We start from the raw sequence: 23,325 nt of genomic DNA, 5'->3' as shown, positions 1-23,325 counted from the left end.
TCCTCGCTGTGAGGCTACCCACCACGCCACCGTGCCGTTTCTAAAAACTATTTCCTAAAATCTGATTGGCTGAGTTGGGTTCAAAGCCGTTTTAAATCCAATGATATGCGCCCATATAACACCACCCAACAACTGAACTTTGACTCTGATGTTGCTCGCATGGAGCCTAAACAGCCCCATCATTAATATCACAGGCTTGAATTAAAGCACTTACAGTATGATTTACTGTAAAACTGCAGAATAAGAGCCACTTGAATGTCTTAAATGCTTCAAGCGTTCGTGTTTCAGTCAGAAGTTGCGACCCAGACTGAATCCCAAACGGCTCTGTACTCCCTAAATTGTGTTCCAGCTATGAAAGTTTAGAAGTTCTAGCCTCTGCAGCCAAACAGTGCATCACGTATCGAGTGTGGACGTGTCCGAGTCCCAAACGACTGTTTCTTATCTGTATTTTGCTCTGTTGGGCTGCAGGATCCAGTATTTAACCTCCTGTGTAGTGCACTATGTAGGGAGCAGGGAGCCGTTTGGGATTCAGCCCCGGTGTGAGAAGAGGGCCGCGCTGGATTGGAGCTAAATAAGACTCGCGGTGGTGATTTGGTGACCAAACGTCCTTGTAAAATGGACGTTTGTGCATTAAACAGTGCTCTTATCAAATGTTCACTGTTATACAGAAAGGTTTCAAAATTAACGAACATACAGCAACGGGCGACCGAGCGCTCTCCTCATTCAGCGGTCCATGGCTGCTTGGGAACAATACCGTACTCTAAAGGAACTACATTTCTTGGTGGAATAAAGATTTGTGTCTATTATTATTAATAATAACTTAAAATATGAAATATTAAAATAATAGTGTCCTAATTTTTAATTTTTTTAATGTCCAAATTTGGCTGTTATCAATCAGCGGTCATTAAGAGAACTAGTGAATAACGGGAGCGTCCACTGCTTGCCCGTCTCCTGGACCAGTTAGCCCGCCCTGGATCTTCCTGCTGTACAAACCTCACCTGCATGAACTGACCCTCCTGATGATGCAGCAGCACTCAAACATCATTTAACGATATATTTTATTTACTGTATTTTAATATTTTATACTAATGCTAGAACCTTGTTCTCTGTCCATTTTGCTCGTGTTATTATTTGCTATCCGGGTCGGCCAGAGGAGGACGGGTTCCCTTTCACAGATTTGGTTCCTCAGTGTTTCTGCCTCTTGCTCTTAGGCAGTTTTCCTGGCCACTGTTGCCACTGGCGACGCTCATGAGGACTCGAACCCGGATTTCTCTGTAAAGCTGCCTTGCGACCACACCTGTTGTAAAACGCACTATATAAATAAACTTTGATCTGGCTTACTAGCAAATGGTCTGCAACTGTACACCTACACTGTAAAAAGAAAAGACTAAAACATGATTTTAGTTTTTAAAAAATAGTGTCTGGGCTGCCTTAAAATGTTTGAAATTCTAATAATAAGTTGATTGAAGATAAAATACAGATTTTTTTTAAGGCAATTTTAAGGCAGCCCAAAGTTAAAATAACCATTTTTGTGGATTGTTTTTGTTTTGTTGTGTTTTTTGTTTGTTTGTTTGTTTTTTACTCGTTCCTTTCTAATCATTACTAATAAAGTGGCCGCTGGGTTTACATACAAGGCAGTTACAAATAAACTGGAAACTCAGTTCCTCATCTGTAAATAATTAAGCAAAACATCAAGCATCCAAAAACAACAGGCATCCAAACGTGTCCTAATTTAGCCTTTAGTAGCCTGAGACACTAATCTAACACTGATTGGTTTAGCCTGGGAACCTTTAATTTGGTGCCTTACATTAACCCGGTCCATAATTAGCCAACCAATTAGACTGATTAAGACCAAAAAAACAAAAAGAATCCAGAAAGATTCCAGCCACTCTGTTCATCCAGCACCTGCAGCCAGACAGAGGAACCATGCAGAGGAGGTGAAAGGGGGGGGGATTCTGCCTTTGAGCAGCTTAATCAGGGAATTTTTTAAGGCGAGTGTTTGATGTGCGAGAAACGAGGGATGACTTTGTTCTCAACACTTTAATGTTGTGAAAATTAATAATGGCATGCCTGGCCTTTCTGCTCATGTTGAAGGAACGTCTGTGAGGGGGTCTCTGCTTTATTCCGTTTTTTTTTTTTTTTCCCTGCTCTTTTACTTTTCCGCCAGCAGTGACTTCGCGTATGATCGGGAGTCTTAGGCCCCATCCCATGTCACCCCTCGCCCCTACCACTTAGCCCTACCCCTCCGTTTTCCACGTTCACGGCTAGGGGTGGGGTGTCCCGATTCTTGTTGAGATAGAGGGGTGGGGAGAAGTGTTGGGGCTACATGACCCACCAAAGAGAGATTTTCCAAACACTGGGGGGGGGCAGGAAAGACGGCTGAACAAGCGACCAAAAAAACCCACAAATGTGAGAATTTTCTCCATTAAAAATACAATAACCATCATATTATCTTAGTTTAATGTCGTTGCAATGTATTATGATCTTCTGTCCTTGAGCAAGACACCTCAGCCCCAACTGCTCCCCGGGCGCTGTGGATAGGGCTGCCCATCACTCCAGGCAAGTGTGCTCACTGCCCCCTAGTGTGTGTGTGGTGAAATTTCCCCATTGTGGAACTAATAAGGGTCAATTAACTTAATCTAACTGACATAGTTGTAACTGCTCCTGACAAGTGCCTTCCAAGAACTTCAGTCACGTGCTGTCGGCTCTGGGCATCAAACCGGCGACCTTCCGGTCACGAGGCTGGTTCCCAAACCTCCGGCCCACGACTGCCCCCAAGTGGAGCTGATAAAATGGACAGTGAGCGTAGAAACAAGGAGGTGGTCATAATGTTACACCTGATCGGTGAATAAAACAACTTGTTTTTAATTAACATTATTTTTTAATTATTCAAGTATTTAGTGCCTATTTTTTTTTTTGCCATAGTAATTTTGGCATATTTTGAACAAAATGTCCAGTTGGGGTCATAGAAAATGTTCAGCTGGCCCACAGACTTGTTGGGATTTTTTAATTTGGCACCCCTGTGCTAGACAGTCGAGCTCAGCGCTCTCTTTTAATAGACAGACACACCTCTCAGCATTTCATTCATCGTGTCGTCATTAATTTGATCGGTCTTTGCTTCATATGACTCTGCATTAATACTCAGTTTCTTCCATTACTGCTAAACTTCATCACCTGTCAGGATTTCACGCTTATCCCGCTGCCTGAGCTTCGTCAGATCTAACCCTGGTGGCTGTACTGAATGCTTTACTTTGTACATATACAGTAAAATGAATCCCACTACACTCCACCTGAAACGTTTGGCAGGGCTTAAGTGGCCTTTTAAAGCGGTTGTAGCTTTTCTTGTAACTTTCTTTGCTTGAAATTCGAGGAAAACGCGCCTGTTGGCTGTAATTTTTGTGAGTTCTGTCTGCGATGGTGTTGATTCTGCAGGTTTCTCCTCCCTCCTTGTTCCGTCAGTGCTGTTCTGCGCTGCTCTATTTTGGTGTGCAGTGTTTTTAGGTGATGTCTGCAGTAAGTGTGGCGTCTCTAAAGACTCATCCAGTCATCAGAATACAGCTGTGAACGAGAACAGCAAAGCTTTCGCTTCAAACACTCCCAAAATACTAAAGTACAGATCTCTCCATCTGCGCACACCTTCCTCCCTCGCTTTCACTCTCTCTCTCTCTCTCTCTCTCTCTCTGTCCCTCTCAGACTTTAGTTTCAGCACTGGAGCTGTGAGAGTAATGCGGGAGCAGCCGGAAATGCGGGAGCAGCCGGAAAGTAACGGAAGCTTCTCCTCCACCAATTAGCACGATACTAACTGTACACCTAGGTCGCTGTTAAGTGATCTATAATAGACGTGCTTATGTGGTTTGTGACACTGTATGCAAGAGTACTGCTTCGGTTTGGGCCACTTCAAAGCTCAAACCTATTTCTTCCATATCAGGGGTCGACAACATGCGGCCCTGGAGCCACATGCATCTCCTTTCCTGCCCTGTTGTGGCTCCACAGCTGAATCAGATCAGTAGGTTAGTAGTAAAGCTCTGCTGATCCTTCAACTCAGTTTAACAGTAAATGGTCTTAAACGCTGTAGAACTGCTGATTCACCCTTTAACCCTGAAGATCAGGGCAGACGGCTGGTCACTATATACTATACTACTGGTCACAGGACGCTGTTGGCTGGATATTTTTGGTTGGTGGCCTGTTCTCAGTCCAGCCGTGACACTGCTGTGTCTGATCCACTCAGACCAGCACAACACACTAACACACGTCAGTGTTACTGCAGTGCTGAGAATGACCCACCACCCAAATAGCACCTGCTCTGTGAGGGTCCATGGGGGTCCTGATCATAATGTCACGCCTGGTCAGTGTACAGTAGTGCAGTAGGCAGTAAGTAACGACATCCAGCTCGAATAAACCTCACACGTTCAGCCTGGAAAGGAAAGCTATGCAGTTTGGGTATTTTGTCTGAACATTAAGAGCCTCTCGTTTTTTTTTTGGTTCCTCCATCTGAACAGAAAAACACAACAGCCCCTCTCATCCCACCAATTGCCATTCCGTTCACGCACACCTAGAGCAACATATTCATGAGCAGACAAAGGGAATAATTCCCCGCTGTGAATGAATATGCATTGGGAGAGCACCTTGAGCAAAAGAAGGCTGAGAAAGATGTTGCGCAGGCGTGGAGGATCTATGGAGCTTGACACTTCACACATGGCCTCCACTCCAAGGCCATTAAAACGCTCGTCGGGATTTGTGTGTCTTGCAATAGGGCCCGAGTATAATTATGAATCAGATGTCAATCATAGACCTCTGGGGACGGAGCCATATGTGGGGCTGAGGAGCGCGAGTTACTACCTGCGCCGAGTGAAAGGCGACAGCGGCACTCCTACACGTTCAGATGCAGCTGACGAGTCCTACAGCGCGGGGCTAACGCACAACGTTCTTCTGTCAAAGAGAGGCAGGGACTTCCATTCACACGTCGGGGGGGCGGGGGGGACAAACTTCACCCACTTTCAGAGAAATTTTTCTGTAGTATTCACTTTTGTTCAAAACGTCCCATTCATTATTCAGTCCATATGGTCCATAATATGGAAACCATACTGCAAAACTACTCGCTTTGACATCACAATATCCAACAGGCAGGCAACGGTCAGGCATAATATCATGACCACCTCCTCGTTTCTACGCTCACTGTCCACTTTATCAGCTCCACTTACTGTATAGCTGCACTCTGTAGTTCTACAGTTACAGACTGTAGTCCATCTGTTTCTCTGATACTCTGTTACCCTGTTCTTCAGTGGTCAGGACCCCCATGGACCCTCACAGAGCAGGTACTGTTTGGGTGGTGGGTCATTCTCAGCACTGCAGTAACACTGACATGGTGGTGGTGTGTTAGTGTGTGTTGCGCTGGTCTGAGTGGATCAGACACAGCAGTGCTGTAATTAGTTTCTGTACTTTAGTATTTTTGGAGTATCTGTACTGAAGTTTCTCCACTTTTTCCTTTCACTCCACTACATTTCAGAGTCTAATATCCGACTTTCTCCTCCTACATTTTGAGAAATCTGTCGTTCCTTTTGGTTTCTGTGTATAAAAACGTAACATGTTAAAACGAAAGAAGCGCAAAGCCAGAGCACCAATCAGGGCCCAGCGGTCACTTTGTTTAGAGCTGGTTTTGACCTGTTGGTCATACCGACCCAGTGCAGCACGCGGTTCAACGTCAGCGCAGCAGCGTAAAACTTTGGGAGAGTCTGTTCAACATAAATGATGAACTAACCTAACTTTGTGTAAATAGAGCTCAATATAGAAATATGTCCACATATGCAGTCGAGACTGACGCGGCTTTTTTCTGAATTTCTACAAACACCATTTCATTTTATAGTAAATGAGTTTGGGCTGGTTTATGTTTATGAACAGACGCCTACAGATCAACATAGTAAAGGAGCTCATCTGTGATCCTGAGTTTAAAGCCAGTTTTTATTCAACTTAAACTTGGAACTAAGTTGTAAATAAATCTGAAACTGAAACTTTGCTTGTGTGTAAAAAGTGATTTCAGAGCCACTCGGTTCTCCCTGATGGAAACTGTTTACCTTCAGTGTTTTGTGCTTCTGATCATTTTAATAGACGTCAGCGTCACTAATTAATGACGTTCTATTAAAAGACTGGTTTACCAAGAGAGACGCTGGAGGACTTTCACCTGAAATGAGTTCATGAAGCCAGTCTGGTTATAAAAATGATAACAGGACATCAGAGCCAGAATTACTCTTTTAGTACTTTTACTTTATACTTAAGTACATTTGAAGGTAAATACTTTAGTACTTTTACTCAAGTGGAGGTCTAAAGGGAGGAACTTCTACTTTTACTGGAGGAATATTTTACCTTGGGGGTCTCGACTTTAACTCAAGGACATGATTTGTGTTCTTCGTCCATCACTGTGTTTGAAAACATCATCTGTGTCACATATGAGGAAAAAGATCGGATTTGGGCCACTTTTACCTGCTGTGTGAACGTAGCCTTAAATTCTATGCAGCACAAACGTTGAGCAGTAAAAGTAGGTTGACTTATTTGAGCGGAGAGTAGAGTAACTAAACTAGTAACACCAGAGATCTACCACAGTACAGCTATGACGTCATACGGCAAACTAACCAGCCAAGTTAACCGTGAACTGGGGCTGTGAGGGTCCGAGTGTCTGTGGTCTGATCGACGTCTGTCAGTGATTTCCCATCATAGATACTCCATCCGCTTCCCGTTGAGTCGTGACTGGCTCGGCAGCGTTTCGGAAGCTGCCTGTGTTTTCCTTAGTTTGCAGTGTGTCTGTCAAATGGAGCTCTGATGTCTTCATGTCGAGCGTTTTCCGTATTAGCTGCTCGTCTGTGAAACGCAGCCCTGGCGTGGTTATTTTAGTGTTTTCTGTCTTACCACTGCGTTTATGCTTAATCTACAGCCCAGATGCTCGACCACAGATCACTGGCTAATGTGTTATATGCATGGATATTTAACCCTGATTCCATTTGGGCATCATTTCATTTTTTTAACTAGAAAAAAACTAAAAAGACAAATTATTTCCTGTTTTTTTTAGTATTATTATTATTATTTTCTAACTTTCTTCTTCGTTCCTCTCGTCCGTCTGACGGTCGTGCTCTCGTCCTCGACCGAGTTAGACTCGAGGAATCCGAGCGCACTGCTCTGTAACAGCGCGGCCTGGTTCAGGCTTCACGCGCCTTGTTTCGCCTCTATTTTTGTGGGGCTTTTTTCGGTTCCGTAATAAAGGAAAATAAACATTTATTCATAAGGCAGCGTCTGAACAGAGATGCCACCAGAACAGAGCAGTGCACTCAGAAACATGACTCAACCCCTGTTTATTCTCCTCATATAGACACCGCCAACAGGGACCGGGAGGCTTTTTTCGACCTCTGCGCTTATAACACATACCATTAAATGCCAAGCGCTCTATTGTGACGAGAGCGGAGCTTTAAAATTCAGCGTGAGTTTGGGGGGGAACAGCTTGTTCTCTCGGGGGTTTTAATGAAAGACAGTTGCTCTCCCGCACGCAGACAGATGTTGCTGAAAAATGTGAGCTTTCCATCTGTTTGTTTTAGAGCACATTATTCTCAGGGTTGTTGACTCTCCTCCTATTCTGTCTTTGGTTCCCCGCAGAGACCCGAGCGCTCGCCTGTTTCTATTCTCAGAACAGAGACGCAGCTACACCTAAAGCTAAAGCTCACCGCCGCGAGAACCTGCGCTCCAGCACTGAGGATACGGAGCGGAAACCCAGCATCACTGCGAAGCTCGGACTGACTGCAGATCAGTGCCTTACGGCTCCATCACTCACCATGATAGACAGGTAGACAGATAGAAAGGAAAAGAATGGGACTTTATTGATCCCGGGGGGAAACTGCAGTGTTTCAGTAGCGAGACATATAATTGCACATAAGCTTAACAAACTATGGAGAAAAATAGAAAATAGAAATAAACCTAGATTTAAGTTAAAGTACAAGAGAAATAAAATAAAGTATAAAAGTGTCTATTTACATGTTTACATGGCGTATGACAGATTCTCTGTATTAACAGACAGCAGGCACTGAGTGATGAGGTGTAACAGCACATATTATAGACATGACTAACTCTGAGCTGCATCAGTGCTGTAGTGTAAGGTAAAGTGCATAGTGGAAAGTGTCACTACAGTAATTGTGATATACTGTATTAATCAGAGAGGAGATGCAGTGATGTGGTTCAGCACCGTTCAGACAGCAGAGGATCAGTACCGTCTCTGCAGTGAGGAGACTTGTTGTAGAGCCGTATAGCAGTGGGTAAGAAAGATCCCACACGGCCACTGAATGAGCTTCTCCGTTCATCCAGTGTAGCACACAGGGGGTGTGAGGTGTTGTCCAGGATCTCCAGCAGCTGGTTGAGCGTCCTCTGTTCTGCTACAACCTCCAAAGAGTCCAGCTTGACTCCTACAACAGCGCCAGCCTTCCTAATAAGTTGAATTTATTCAGAGCACTGTTGTTAATGCTGCTGCCCCAGAACACAACAGCAGAGAACAGAGCACAGACTGGTAGAGTCCATAGGAGCTTGGTGCCCACACCAAAAGACCTCAGCCTCCTCAGGAAGAAGAGACGGCTTTGGCGGCGAGAGTTACAGCTCCAGTCCAGCCTGCTGGCCAAGTGCACGCCCAGACGCCGAGCTCTATTAACACACTCATGTACATCCGTTACGTTCAGTTTGATGAGTGACATCACAGGACTCGTTCTGATTGGTCGAAAGAGACGGATGAACTAAAAATGCACAGTTAGATTTCTTTTAAAATTACAGGTCATTTCTAGACCTTCTATGGTTTTGTTATAATGAGCAGTTCCACGTGACCAGACGACTAAATTTAATATCATAAAACAGTGATCATTTATTTTCTTCACATTTGTGCTCACAAAACCGATCATTCATCATGACAGATTTGGACAGTGATGGGATAATAATGGGTAATTTGAGATTTAAGAACAGTACAGAGAGACAGTCACATATATTCATATTTTATTACATATTTATTAATATTTTAGTCTTGAGACTATTTACTAACTCCATACAGACGCTTTAACTGTTAAACACAATCCACAGAAACTCAGTGTTAGGGTCAGATTTAGGATTAAGTTTAGATTTTAGGGTGAAGTCAGATCGCTGTCACCTCCCAGCAAGGAGGGTCTGGGTTCGATTCCCCGGCCGGGTTACCGGGGTCCTCTCTGTGTGGAGTCTGCATGTTCTCCCCGTGTCTGCGTGGGTTTCCTCCGGGTTCTCCGGTTTCCTCCCACAGTCCAAAGACATGCAGTCAGGCCAATTGGATGTGCTGAATTGCCCCTGTGTGTGAGTGACTGTCTGCATCTGTCTGTCTGCCCTGCGATGGACTGGCGACCTGTCCAGGGTGTATCCTGCCTTCTGCCCGATGACCGCTGGGATAGGCTCCAGCACCCCCCAACGACCCATTTCGGGGTAAGTGTGCGTGTGTGTGTGTGTGTGTGTGTGTGGGGGGGGGGGGGGGGGGGGGGGTGAAGTCAGGTCTAGATTTAGGATTAGATTTAGATTTTGGGTTCAAGTGAGAATTAGATTTTAGGTTCAGGTTTAGATTTGGGGGTTACATGTAGGTTGATACAGATTTTAATTGGGGTCATATTTAGATTTAGGTTGTATTGATATCAGCATTAGAGTTAGGATTAGGTTTAGATTTTGTATTGATAGTGTTAGAGTTAGGATTAGGTTTAGATTTAGGATTAGATTTAGATTTTGTGTTAATTGCAGTTAGATTAAGGTTCAGGTTTTGATTTTATATCGACATCTGTGTTAGAGTTAAGATTAGGTTTAGATATTTTATTAATATCAGTGTTAGAGTTAAGATTAGGTTTGGATTTTGTACTGATCGTGTTAGATCTAGGATTACATTTAGGTTTTAGGTTAAAGGTACCAAGTTCATACACAGAATTCTAAGAAAGCCTTACCAGATTTTCTACCATGGGCGCTTTAAGTTCATGTGTAAACCAGAGGCACCAAAATACATAAAAGATAAGATGTTTTCTGAAGAACACGTCAAGAACCCTGTCTGTACGTCCTTGTCAAACAAGCTTTCTTGAGGCTCTTCATATGCTTTCATGATGAAAGCAGACCCTCAAGGTATCATACAGAAAAAAAGACGTGTGATCCATATGGCATGTCAGCAATTTTAGACCAAAATACATTTTGAAGCATCTTAAACTAACAGAGTACTTCACTCTGCCTTCATAATCGGTCGCTTTGTGCTTCACAGTACACACTGACGCATCTGTCATTACTACAGTGATGGATACAGACAGAACCTCAAAGGTTCTCCAGAGACACGGGAGGAAAAGTGTTCAACGTGCATTACGATAAATTCCATCAAATTTTGTTTTTCTAAGTAGATACTTTCGTCTTCAGGAATACTCAGACAATTTTGTTCAAAAACACCGTAATTCCAACATCCAGCTGAGCTCATATCACACAATGAATTCACGTAAACTCCTCGCTCGCTCTCCGCACGCCTCTGGAGACCGTCTTACTGAAGAGGCACCAAAACCTCACCATCTGAGATCAAACACAACATTTCAAGATGAAGACTGTAACCTAGTCTCAATATACTGCAGTATTTTGAGGTTTTAAACATGCCAGCATTATAAAGCTCTGACCTCATAAGGTTCATTATGAAATCTGATTGATTCAATATTCTGATTATTTTTACAAATACACTGTAGACATAAATGACTCTAGAACTATTTACAGAGTAGTGGAATGTAGACAATTAAAAATATACACTACACTGACAAAAGTATGTGGACACTCCTCCTAATTAGTGAGTTCAGGTGTTTCAGCCACACCCATCACTAAACAAGAGGATGAAATTAAGCACACAGCCTTGCAGTCTCCATAGACAAACACTGGCAGTACTGAAGAGCTCAGTGACTTTAAACATTGCACCATCATAGGATCCTGGCTCTGCCACAAGTCAGTTTGTGAGATTTCTACCCTGCTAGATCTGCCCCAGACAACTGTAAGTGCTTTTATAGTGAAATGGAAGCATGTAGCAGTAACAGCTCAGGTCTGAAGGCCGCCGAGTGTTGAAGCACACAGTGCCTAAAGCGTTCCAAACTGCCTCTGGAAGCAACATCATGAAAACAATTGCATATTAGGAGCCTCAGGAAATGGATTTCCATGGCCGAGCAGCCGCACACAAGCCTAAGATCAAAATGCACAATGCCAAATGGGGGACAAATCCATTTTAATGTCTGTGGATTTAGGGTGGAATTCATGAAGGCTCCTGTGGGTGTAATATGTATGTGTCCCAATACTTTTGTCCATATAGTATATCATGCTTTTTTTTCTTGTTCCTATGGAAAGATTGAAAATAGCTCAAAGAAGTTTCCTTTCTATAAATTGATTAATTTAAAAAATTGTACCAGTGTAATCGCAGCAGGATGACAGACCACTAGATCACAACAGTCGAATAAATGACTAAAACCTAGCTTTTTCAGCACTACAGCACGTCATGATAATATAACAGCCCCAATAAACCAAGAAACAAACACTGCCGGTGATCAAGCCCCTTTTTTACACTGGTGCACGGTTACTCTACGAACACATGAAGGTAACGGTAAATAAACCAGGCGACGGAAAGCGTGAACGCTAGTCAACGTCCTGATACAGCTGATGGGGCAACAGAGACCCAGCAGACCACCCGGGAAATTACCATGAGCACAGATGCAGCTACAGGCCAGCAAGAGTCGAAGTTTTTTGATGATTTTAAAGTCTTAAAAACAAAAAAGTGGTTAGTCAAATGTCCACTGAACCCAATGGTTCCATGACCCAACATGTTCACTTAGGTCTTGAGTTCACTGCAGTCTTAACAGATATTATATATCTGTTAATATATATATATATATATATATATATATATATATATATAATTATTGGGGATAAACACTAAACAATTACGGATCTCACACTACTCAACTTTAAGCTGTTGCTGAATTGAACGGAACCCACTGAACTCACACAAAGTCTCGGGTTCTCCAATTACTGGGAGACACAAATAAACAAAGTGTAGCGGCTGGTAAACAGCAGGTAAACATGTTTAAGTGAGGATCATGGATTTTAAAATGTGATCAGTTTGGGATTTATTAGAGTTTTAAGTGTGAATAAACTCGATTGTGTCTTAAACTCTGTTGTATTTTCCTCTTTTGTGCTCTGTTTTCATTGGTTGTTGCAGGAATCTGTTCAGATTGAGTCGTTGACCAGTTCGCACTAGATTTGACTCAGACTGGTCTGAAACCTGATCAAGAGGCCAAAAATCAGAGTCTGTGCCCCTCAAACACGACTCGACTCTCTCTCCAACTGTCGACTCTGACTGACCCAAACATCTGCAGACTAGAGCCGACCATCTCAGACTCAAACTGAGAATCAGGGCTAAAAGTCGTGTAGAGTAACCCCAGCTTTAGTCTACAGTGAGTATCACTCAGAGAACTTCAGGCTATGGTTCACTGTTTAGGATGTATAACTGAAAAAAATGAGTAATTAATTAAAAAAATTCAGCCCAGGATTAATACAGCCAAGAAATTGCATTTAGCAAAAAAAATCTGATATTCAAATGTAAATTTAGTCAAATTTGCACCATATTTTAAATGCAGTTCTCTCTGAGGTGAAGAATCTGTCGGGCCATTGTGACGATTTGATATCCAGCCATCATTTCCAAAGCACACTTGTTGCAGTAAGATATCTTCAGCCTGAAAGATTTAAAAAGGAGCTGTGGCAGAACACGGGCGCGCTGCTTTAGACCGCCGCAGGCAGATCAGCAGGTGGAATGAGATGTACAGTTGGAGAATTTGAAGTGCTACTAAAAATGGAATTAACCTCCGACTGCAGCAATTGCATTCGCGACTTTTCATCTTGCATCAGTGTTTGTTTACGTAATGTTCGTGAATAATTGCAGAAGCTTAAAGAACCAAAACGACAGCCTCTCTTTATCTCAATTATGTCTGTTTCACGTTCAGCCTTTTCATGTTTGCTTTATTGCGCAATATCTAAAGAGCTTTGTTTAGGCAGAAAATCAATGCGGCTGAAAAAGCTGAACAAATATCTGCCCTTTATAAAAATACAGTTACAGTGCAGGCCGCCCTCACAGCGCGCTCTTCTTTCATAATAAATCAGCAGTTTGCTTGTTGCCTAAGCAAACAGCTAATTACAGGATATCTTTATCTGAGAGTACACAGCGTGAGCTGCTACCAATTAGCTCCACAGAGCATTTTTTTTTTTTTTTTAACGGAGCAAAAATTCTCACTCCTCTCTTTCGTAAAGTGATATTTAGTCGAGTGCAGTCAATCAGCAAGAATGGTTTAGGTGTAATTTATTCAAACTGGAGTTACGGGGCTGAGAACTTGTAGAAAGGAGAATTACCACTCTGTAATTTCTCTCTTCTGTTTTTCCTCAAACACTAGAGGGCGCTCTCGGGCATGTCCAAAATGAATGGGTTAAGATGGACCAAATTAATTTGCACCAAATCATAGTTTATAAATATAGTTTAGAAGCATTTAATATAAAAGACCTAATTCATTACTTGAGCACAGAGCAGCAGAAAACATTTTAACATATTTTAAGAGCTTTTAAATTCGATTCATGGGAGTTTAAAACGGCGCCTCGTGTGAGCACGAACAGCCAATGAGCTGCTCTGCTGGCCAAACAATCAGCACTCAGTAGCAGTAACGTTAGTGTCCTGCTGCCCAAAACCCGTTTAATGTAGAAAAAGTGAACATACAGGCGAGTTTTCTTTGCTGTTTTAGTGAAACACATCCTTCTACTTTCTAAAATTAAAGGAAAGTTCAGGCCAAGTGATTAGAAACTATTTTAACTTCTCGTTTTCAAATGCAGATAGAACCTTCTAATACTAAGATCTCCCTTTCTTCTAGGAATTATGAGGTTCTATATTTGGCAAAACATGAAAAAAGTGACTTTGAGGAACACAAGCAGTTCATGCTTATAATTTATTTAAAACATAAAATTAATTTTAAAAAGGTCTCTACATGTACCAGAAGGTGAAATTTAAAAAATATGCCATAAAAATATCAGTATTATCATTTACTTATTTTGATAAATCATCTTATTCTTACTCAAAGAAGCAGTGATTGATAGGTTGAGTATAAAGATCAGTGCTAAATATTGTGTATTTAGTGCAGAGGTCAGTGCAGAGGTCAGTTTAGGAAACATTGGTTTAAGTTTCCTTTAGTCAGACAGAAACCAGCTACTGTAATAGCGGGTCAGTGTAGCGTAGAGGTGCCCACACTTTTATGGCTTGAGATCTACGTTTTCCAGTGGCAGGTCATTGTGATCTACCTTTAAAAAAACAATATAAAAACGCTGGCCTCGTTCTGAAACCTAACGCACTTCAGTGGCCTGTATTGATGATATTGATAGTCAGCACCAGGGCCAACGACTGAAATCACACTAAGCTCATTCTGATGATTTGCACTGAATGGTGTCGGCAGGTTTCTTTAGTCTGGACCACTTTCTGGGAATTCGTTGCCGTAGTTTCCGTGTATAGTGTCAAAAGGCTTCTCAATGTTCCCCTTCTTTGGAAGTGCGATGGCTACTTGGCAAATTAAACAGATGCATTTACAGTTTGACAATGAGCTGCTCCGCTCGCCAACCAATCAGCACTCAGTGGCAGTAACATCAGCGTCCTGCTGCCCAAAACCCACGACAGAAACTATGACGACCTCCTCCAGTGTGGACCAGAGGAGGATGGGTTCCCCCGTCTGAGTCTTGGTTCCTCTCAGTGTTTTTTCCTCTTGCTCTTAGGGAGTTTTTCCTTGCCACTGTTGCCTTTGGTGACGCCCATTGGGCAAGTGTTCAGTTTCTTTGCGCTCAGTCTGGCACTCGTCTTCTGAAAGAGTCGGCGTAGGTTACAAAAGAAACGCAAAGGCGGCGCTACACAACCTGGCAACCTATAAAGCTCTAGATTGGTAGAGAGGCTCATTCACAGCAGGGCTTTAAGTGGACTGTGGCGTAGCTACGGTAACAAGCACTAAATTCAAGAGTCATTGACCACTTTTTCATATAGGTCAGTCACGTTGAACTGCCCACCACCAGAAGTGGTCAGCAAGTGTTGAAATGTGATAACGTGTTTGAATGAGGCGCGATCCACTGACGTGAGCTGTGCAATCGTCCGATCAATCACGATTGACCTACTGGGCACCCCTGATGTAGCAGGTCAGTATGAAGGCAGTATGAGGTGTTTTATATCAGAAATGAGGAGAGAGAAGAAGAAGAGATGGAAGGAGGAATTACATGAATGTTTATGGTGTAGTTAAAACCCCATCAATTCAAATGTTTACTACTTAATTACCTTTAAGACTTAATATGCCTAAAATGTAAGACCGTAAAACTTTTTAAAGAGCTGTAAGAAGACGAGGTATAGCAGAGCAGCTACATGACAAAGAAGCAGAATTTGACTGGTCCTCTTGTGAGTATGCAAAGTGCTGATTGGCTTGCAGATAGAACCTTATAGAACCAAGTTAGAGTTCTAGACATTTGTTTCAAGATAAAGGCCCAATCCCATTTCACCCCTTGCCCCTAGGACTGAGCCCTTAGCCCTCTGTTTTGTGCTTGGGGTATGGTATGAGGGCCCGACGTCCACAGATGGGGGTTGTGCTCACAGCCCAACACCATGCAGGACACTTGGCATTTGCCAGAGAACACCAGGATTGGCAAATTCGCCACTGGCACCCTGTGATCTTCACAGATGAAAGCAGGTTCACACTGAGCACATGTGACGGACGTGACAGAGTCTGGAGACGCCGTGGAGAGCGATCTGCTGCCTGCAACGTCCTTCAGCATGACCGGTGTGGCAGTGGGTCAGGAATGGTGTGGGGTAGCATTTCTTTGGAGGGCCGCACAGCCCTCCATGCACTCGCCAGAGGTAGCCTGACTGCCATTAGGTACCGAGATGAGATCCTCAGACCCCTTGTGAGACCATATGCTGGTGCGGTTGGCCCTGCGTTCCTCCTAATGCAGGACAATGCTAGACCTCATGTGGCTGGAGTGTGTCAGCAGTTCCTGCAAGATGAAGGCATTGAAGCTATGGACCGGCCCGCCCGTTCCCCAGACCTGAATCCGATTGAGCACATCTGGGACATCGTGTCTCGCTCCATCCACCAACGTCACGTTGCACCACAGACTGTCCAGGAGTTGGCGGATGCTTTAGTCCAGGTCTGGGAGGAGATCCCTCAGGAGACCATCCACCACCTCATCAGGAGCTGCCCAGGCGTTATAGGGAGGTCATACAGGCACATGGAGGCCACACACAACACTGAGCCTCATTTTGACTTGTTTTAAGGACATCACATCAAAGTTGGATCAGCCTGTCGTGTGTTTTTCCACTTTAATTTTGTGTGTGACTCCAAATCCAGGCCTCCACTGGTTAATAAATTTGATTTCCATTGATGATTTTTGTGAGATTTTGTTGTCGGCACATTCAACTTTGTACAGAACAAAGTATTCAATGAGAATATTTCATTTATTCAGATCTAGGACGTGTTATTAGAGTGTTCCCTTTATTTTTTTGGCAGTGTAATTGTCTTATAGCCCCTCATGCAGGGTATTTAGGGTATGTTACCCTAAATGTAACTAAAGCCCAGCAGTGAGGAGCTGAACTTTCCCCTCCTCTGCTGTCCCTGCAGACGGGCAGGGTCGCCTACAGAGTGGCGCTAGTAGCTGTTAATGAAGTGATGCTCTTTTATTTGAGGGTCGTCCAGTTTTGCAGGGAAGATTTCAACCACTGCCCCTAAGCAGGGTGTTAAGAAGGGTCTTCTTGGACCGTGTTCTCCCTCAGAAACCAGGGTAACGCTCAAAAACAAGGGGTAGGGGTAAAAAGAAGAAATACGATGGGCCTGAAATGCATTGCTTTTGGCATGAAAACAGGCCTCGGGGTCAGATTTAGGGGACTAGGACTAATGTGATTAATTGCAATCAACACCAAATAATTTGCATAATTGTGATAAACGAGTAATTGTTTGACATTTGCATTTTAAATAGTAAATCAATAGAACTATAATAACTCAGCTTTTAAAGGTTAATGTCAAAGACCTGCCACGTGTGTGGTTATCTTTGACCTTTTGAAAGACGTACCGGCCGAAGAACAGAGATCTCTGATGTAGCGCTGCGACATAAATCTTCATCCACGCTTCATTTTTACCTTTCAACATTTTCTCCGTGGTGAGGAAACGCACCCCAACTGTTCGTGTAATTAGCTGAAGTTGCTGAGCTGGACTTCTCTTCACATGAGAGAGTTAAGCCGATTCCGGGTCCGGGATTTAGAGCCCGGCTCTTCTACATGAATAATGGTGGCCGTGCTGAGATACGACGTATGACATTACTGTGTTACTGTGGCGGCGCTTTGCTGAAACGCTGAGCTGCACAGCCAGCACAAAAAACACAAAGGCCTGCAGCACTGGAGTCTCCACTGGACCAACACAAACACAGCACAGATGGCACAGAAGACCCTGGAGATTCCCTCTGCTCTCTCGCGTTCTCTGTGGAACACCAGAAATATGGAGGACACGTCGATTCGGGAGGCTTCAGGACGAGTGGATTATCAACATGCTGTTGCCAGATTACAGCACTGCCTACTGCCTGTCGAACGGACTGTTTGTTTTCTTTGCCATTAGAACCAGAAGTATAGTCTAATCCATATGCAATGTAAAGTAACTGTCAGCAGAGGAGAGGACAGTAAAGAGTGGAGTGGTTTAAAGCACCGCCACTGGACTCTGGAGCAGTGGAAATGTGTTCTGTGGAGTAATAAATCAGCTTCTCTATCTGTCAGTCTGATGGACGAGTCTGAGTTTAGCGAACGCCAGGAGAACGTTACCTGCCTGACTGCACTGTGCCAGCTGTAAAGTTTGGTGGAGGAGGGATAATGATACGGGGCTGTTTTTCAGGGGTTGATCTAGAACCTTTTAGTTCCACACACACAGGGCAGGGCAGACAGACATGCACATTCACTCACATCTAGGGGCAATTTAGCATGTCCAATTGGCCTAACTGCATATCTTCGGACTGTGGGAGGAAACCGGAGAACCCGGAGGAAACCCACGCAGACACGGGGAGAACATGCAAACTCCACACAGAGAGGACCCCGGTCACCCGGCCGGGGAATCGAACCCAGACCCTCCTCGCTGTGAGGCGACAGAGCTACCCACCATGCCACCGTACCGCCACCCCTTAGTTCCAGTGAAGTGGAATCTTAATCAGAACAAGACATTTTGAACTGTACGATTCCAGATTTGCAGGAACAGTTTGGGGAAGAACCTTTTCTGTTCCAGCTCCAGTGACCAAAGCAGCTCCATAAAGACTTGAATGAGTGAGTTTGGTGTGGAAGAACTTGACTGGCCCTCACAGAACCCTGACCTCAACCCCATAGTACACCTTTTGGGATGAACAGACTGTGAGCCAGACCCTCTCGTCCAACATCAGCGTCTGACCTCACAAACGCTCTTCTGGATGAATGGGCACAAATTCCCACAGACACTCTCCAAAATCATGTAGAAAGATTCCCAGAAGAGTGGAAGCTGTTAGAGCTGCAAAAGGGAACCAACTCCATATGAATGCCTGTGGATTTAGAATGGGTTTCATAAAAACTTGTGTGGGTGTAATTTGTATGTGTCCCAGTAGTTTTGTCCATATGTGTATATATATTACAGCGTGAATTAAAATTAACATTACATGGCTTAAGATAACAAACACCCCCCCCCCCCCCAAAAAAAAAAAAAAAAAATTTTCATTTCGTATAATTGGCTTTTTTATAAAGCTAACTGGAATAGAGTTAGGCTTAAGGTTTCACTTAAAAACTGCTTTACATTTCCAATTAGTCATTAGATAGATAGCTAGTGTTAGCTTGCTAAGATCATGTTTACCACTTTACCATGAGTTATGTATAAATGTGATATTTTATAAGAATCGTCAACTTTTGAGAAAACGTTTCCTGCCAGAGATGCGAGAAAAGCAGCTGTAGCTGAGCTGAAGCTTAAAGCAGAGCAAAGTCTGAGTCTTTGTTTATATGTTTTTATCCTTTAGTAACACATCAGCACACACTGAGACACACTGACAGCCAAGATGGTTAAATGGACGTATGTTGTGGCTTCATAGGTGGTTTGATTCTTGTTGAAAGGACAAAATGGCTCTTCTTAACACTTGGGTTTCCAAGCTCTGACCGTGCGCTGGCCCGCCGGCAGGCCAAAAATGTGTCATAATTAATGTTTGCCAGTGTTTATGTATAATTATAGGGTCAATGTAGACACCCAATGTGTCATATGAAAACTTAGAACCTCTGCTTGCCAGCTATGTAGCCAGTTTAGCTGTATTTCCTTTCAGAAAATAACCATTTTGGGCGAAATATACCTTGTTAGCAAAAGTTTTATTAAAAAATAAGCTTAATATTTTTTATATTTGCGGTTTTTATAAACCCATATTTGATCCAATGTGGGCATGTTATATATCATTCAAACCGTCTGGCTCTCCAGATTACGACGCGATGATGTTACGACGCATTTTACTGTACGACGTAGGGTTTCCGAATTAGAGCCAAAAGAGTGTGGCATTTCAAACAGGAGATTTTTTTTTTGCGAAAACTGAACCTTGATGCGTATCGACCCCTGACGGTCGGAGGAACACATTACACGCAAAACGGCCACATCATCGCTTACCTCTCCTTCTTGGCTTCAAAATGACACCACACCCGTGTATTTCCGGTAATGCGTTCGGTAGTAATCCTCTTTTTTGTGCAAAGAGTGCTTGAAAAAAACAGAAGGCAAAAATCTTTTATGTCTAATTTAAACCCAAATTAAAATATGATCTCTTTGTCCTATCGATTTCAAACAAAAGCGGTCGTAAAGCTGAGATTCTCCCCTTTCCAACGACACGTCACTCAAACCTGTCGACCAACCAGGTGCCACGTTAGGCGGACGCCTTTTTTCAATTTGGAGAGGTTGTGGTCCTTTGGAGATTTCCAAAGGGACACTTGGAGAAATGTACACAGACATGTATGTACACTGTCTACTCTAGACTGAATAACTTCTGATCAGTGAGGGTAATCAGTTTAAAATTATACATGGTAAAAATTTGACCCCAAGGGGCAAAATATGGAACTGCAAAAACTTTTCATGGACATGACCTCTTCAGTTTATGGTCCCTAAAATCTAAAACAAAAAAAGAAATTTTGAAAAGCGCCTTGTTTTTTTTCCTATTTTTGCCATATTTTGGCCATTATAGTTTAATTTCAATAATTTCAAGTGTTTTCAATTAATTTTGTAAAGGCTTTTGAGTAATAATACTTCTTAAAAGTGCCTCTGGATTATATAATATTTGAGTAAAAAGCATTAATATTTGGGTATGTCATTTCAGGTGAAAATTGGCAAAAATAGGCTTGGAGTTTAAGAGGTTAAAGTTGGCCACCAAAAGCAAACTAGAGTTTCAGCTCCGTAGTTGAGCGAGTAGGTCAACGTTCATAAGTGTTGCTAATTTGTTTCATTGCTTGTTTTTAATTGTCAGTTGTGTGGGATTGTTTGAAGAAACCTGTAGGTTTATGTTGGAACCTAGTGGAGAAAAGTAAAAATCAACATACTCACCGGCCACTTTATTAGGTACCTGTTCAAATGGCTAATCAGGCAATCACATTAGGCCTGTAGAGGTGGTCAAGACGACCTGCTGAAGTGCAGACCGAGCATCAGAACGGGGAAGAAAGGGGATTTAAGGGGCTTTGAACGTGGCGTGGTTGTTGGTGCCAGACGGGCTGGTCTGAGTATTTCAGAAACTGCTGATCTGCTGGGATTTTCACACACAACCATCTCTAGGGTTTACAGAGAACGGTCCAAAAAAGAGGAAACATCCAGTGAGCGGTCAGTTCTGTGGACGAAAATGCCTTGTTGATGTGAGAGGTCAGAGGAGAACGGGCAGACTGGTTCCAGATGATAAAAAGACATCAGGAACTCAAATAACCAACCAGAATCTCTGAGGAACATTTCCAACACCTTGTTGAAAGTGTGGCATGAAGAATTAAGACAGTTCTGAAGGTAAAAGGGGGTCCAACCTTTTACTGTACCTAATAAAGTGGCCGGTGAGTGTACACCAAAGATTAGCACAGAGCTGCTTAATGTTAACCAAATCCTTCAGAAAGGAGGCCGGTCAGTGTGCGCTGCATTGATCAGTACTGATTTTCCGTTTGTTAATGCCGTTCAGCTTAATGGTGACCAGACTCGCCTCGTTCTTCATCTTATGACCCTTCCGTGTGTAATTGACCAAGATGGCTTTGAATGACTTTCTAAATGAGCTAGAAAACACTTCCAGCCTGGTTAGCCCAGGAGGCGGCCTGTGATGAATGATGGAGTCGTGGAATGACGGAGAAGCGCTGGAGCAGCGGCCTCATCCATCAGACCTGCTCCATCCACTTCCTGCTCAAAAATATGAGCAGCCACAGCTGCAGCATTGATTCGTCTGTCTCTCCACTCTACACTTGTGTATCGATTGGAGCAGAAAGCCTGAGGTATGACTTTTCTTTGCAGGGCCACAAAACAAGCGCTACTTGGCACTGAACGCAGCGAAGAGTGAGTGGAGAGAGCTTCTTTATTTATCAGCTCAGAGAGGCTGCGTCTTTAAGACACTGAAGAGCGATGTAGCTGAAGAGCTGAGTGAACAAATGAAACCAGATGGAGTGGTGCTTAACGCTACGGTCAGACTGAAAATCATATTTACTAGTTTCCATCTTATCTTAACAGCCAAGACATGTTTGGTGACCAAATTTTGCTTCTTTAGTTTAGCACTTGAGCTACGAGGCTAACAAACAGTAAATCAATAGTCACCCAAATGCTTTCCTCATTAAGGTTGCAGAGACTTCTCAGCGTGATTTAGGGCACAGTAGGACTTGCTGTGAACGAAGGAGTCAATTTACACCACAGGTGTTGGGCTAAATTCTCAAAATTGTCAAGTTATTCACATTTTCTTATTCTGCAACGTGGTTGGTTAGTGTAGTGGTTAACACCTCTGCCATCTACGCTGTAGGCTGGGGTTCAATCCCCCACCTGGGTAAGCCCCCTACACTATACCAATAAGAGTCCTTGGGCAAGACTCCTAACACCACCTTCTCCTACCTGTGTCAAATGATCAAGCTGTAAGTCGCTCTGGATAAGAGCGGCAGCCAAATGCTATAAATGCAACGCTTCGTAACATTTGCGTGAGCTGTTTTTTTATTGTGTGCATTTTGGGACTCTTTGGCCCAGTCCCATTTCTTCTTTTTATTCCTACCCCTTGTTTACGGGCGTCACCTTAACCCCTTACAACGGACTTACAAAGGGTAGTGGTTGAAATCTTGCCCTATGAAATGGAACAAGGCTCAAATAAAAACAAAAAAACACCTTCATTAACAGCAACTAGTGGTGCTCTGTAGGCGACCCGGTCCGTCTTCAGTGATAGCAGATAAGGGAAAAGTTCACCTCGCTGCTGGGCTTTAGTTACATTTAGGGATCATACGCCTTCGAAGAGGGGGGCAATTATTTATTATCACCCCCCACTAATTCTTCAGTGATATGAAGAAGAGTGAGCTATTTGCCACCAATTTTAGCCCAAGAGCTGTTATTTCCACTCTTATAGGACCAAGTCTCCTTAGTATTTGAATAAGGAGAAACCTGAAACTGATAGTGAGGATAACATTTCCAAAACAAAAGAAGATGGGACTCCTAACAACCACCTGGAAAGCTGGTAGACACACCTGCCCCCATCAGATAAACAGCACTGAAAGCTTTGATCTCAGAGAGAGGAGAAGATCAAGCTGCTTCAGATCGGAAAACATCCACAGGTGTTTCTGTCCATCCTTCCACTGTGAGAAGACCACTCAGCGCTGTGGGTCTGAAAGGACGTGTAGCTGATCAAGAAGAACCTCACTGAGAAAAGGAGACGGACACATCAAACAAAGAAGCTGGACGATGGACTGACCACCCCAGAGTCCAGACCTCAGCACCACTGAATGGGTTTGATTAGTTCAGGAAATCATCAACCAGCTTCTCAGACTGAGCTTTGGAGGCGTGTCTGCAGGTTCTTTGAGGAGCTGAAAGTGAGGCTCCTGAGAAGAACGGAAGCTGGAATGAAGGGAAACAGTGACATACTAAGCACTGAAATCATATTTTTTTAACGTCATTTTCTGTTTATCTGTGGTTCAATTTTGCTGCTGTCCGTAGAAAACCTCGTATCTCCATTATCGTTGTTTTTCCGTTTTTGAGATAATTAGAAAATTTCCAAACAAACTGCTGC

This window comes from Pygocentrus nattereri, chromosome 10 (assembly GCF_015220715.1).
Source record: "Pygocentrus nattereri isolate fPygNat1 chromosome 10, fPygNat1.pri, whole genome shotgun sequence".
Classification (NCBI taxonomy): domain Eukaryota; kingdom Metazoa; phylum Chordata; class Actinopteri; order Characiformes; family Serrasalmidae; genus Pygocentrus; species Pygocentrus nattereri.
The sequence above is the reverse complement of the archived record's forward strand: the minus strand, read 5'-3'. Positions refer to the sequence as shown.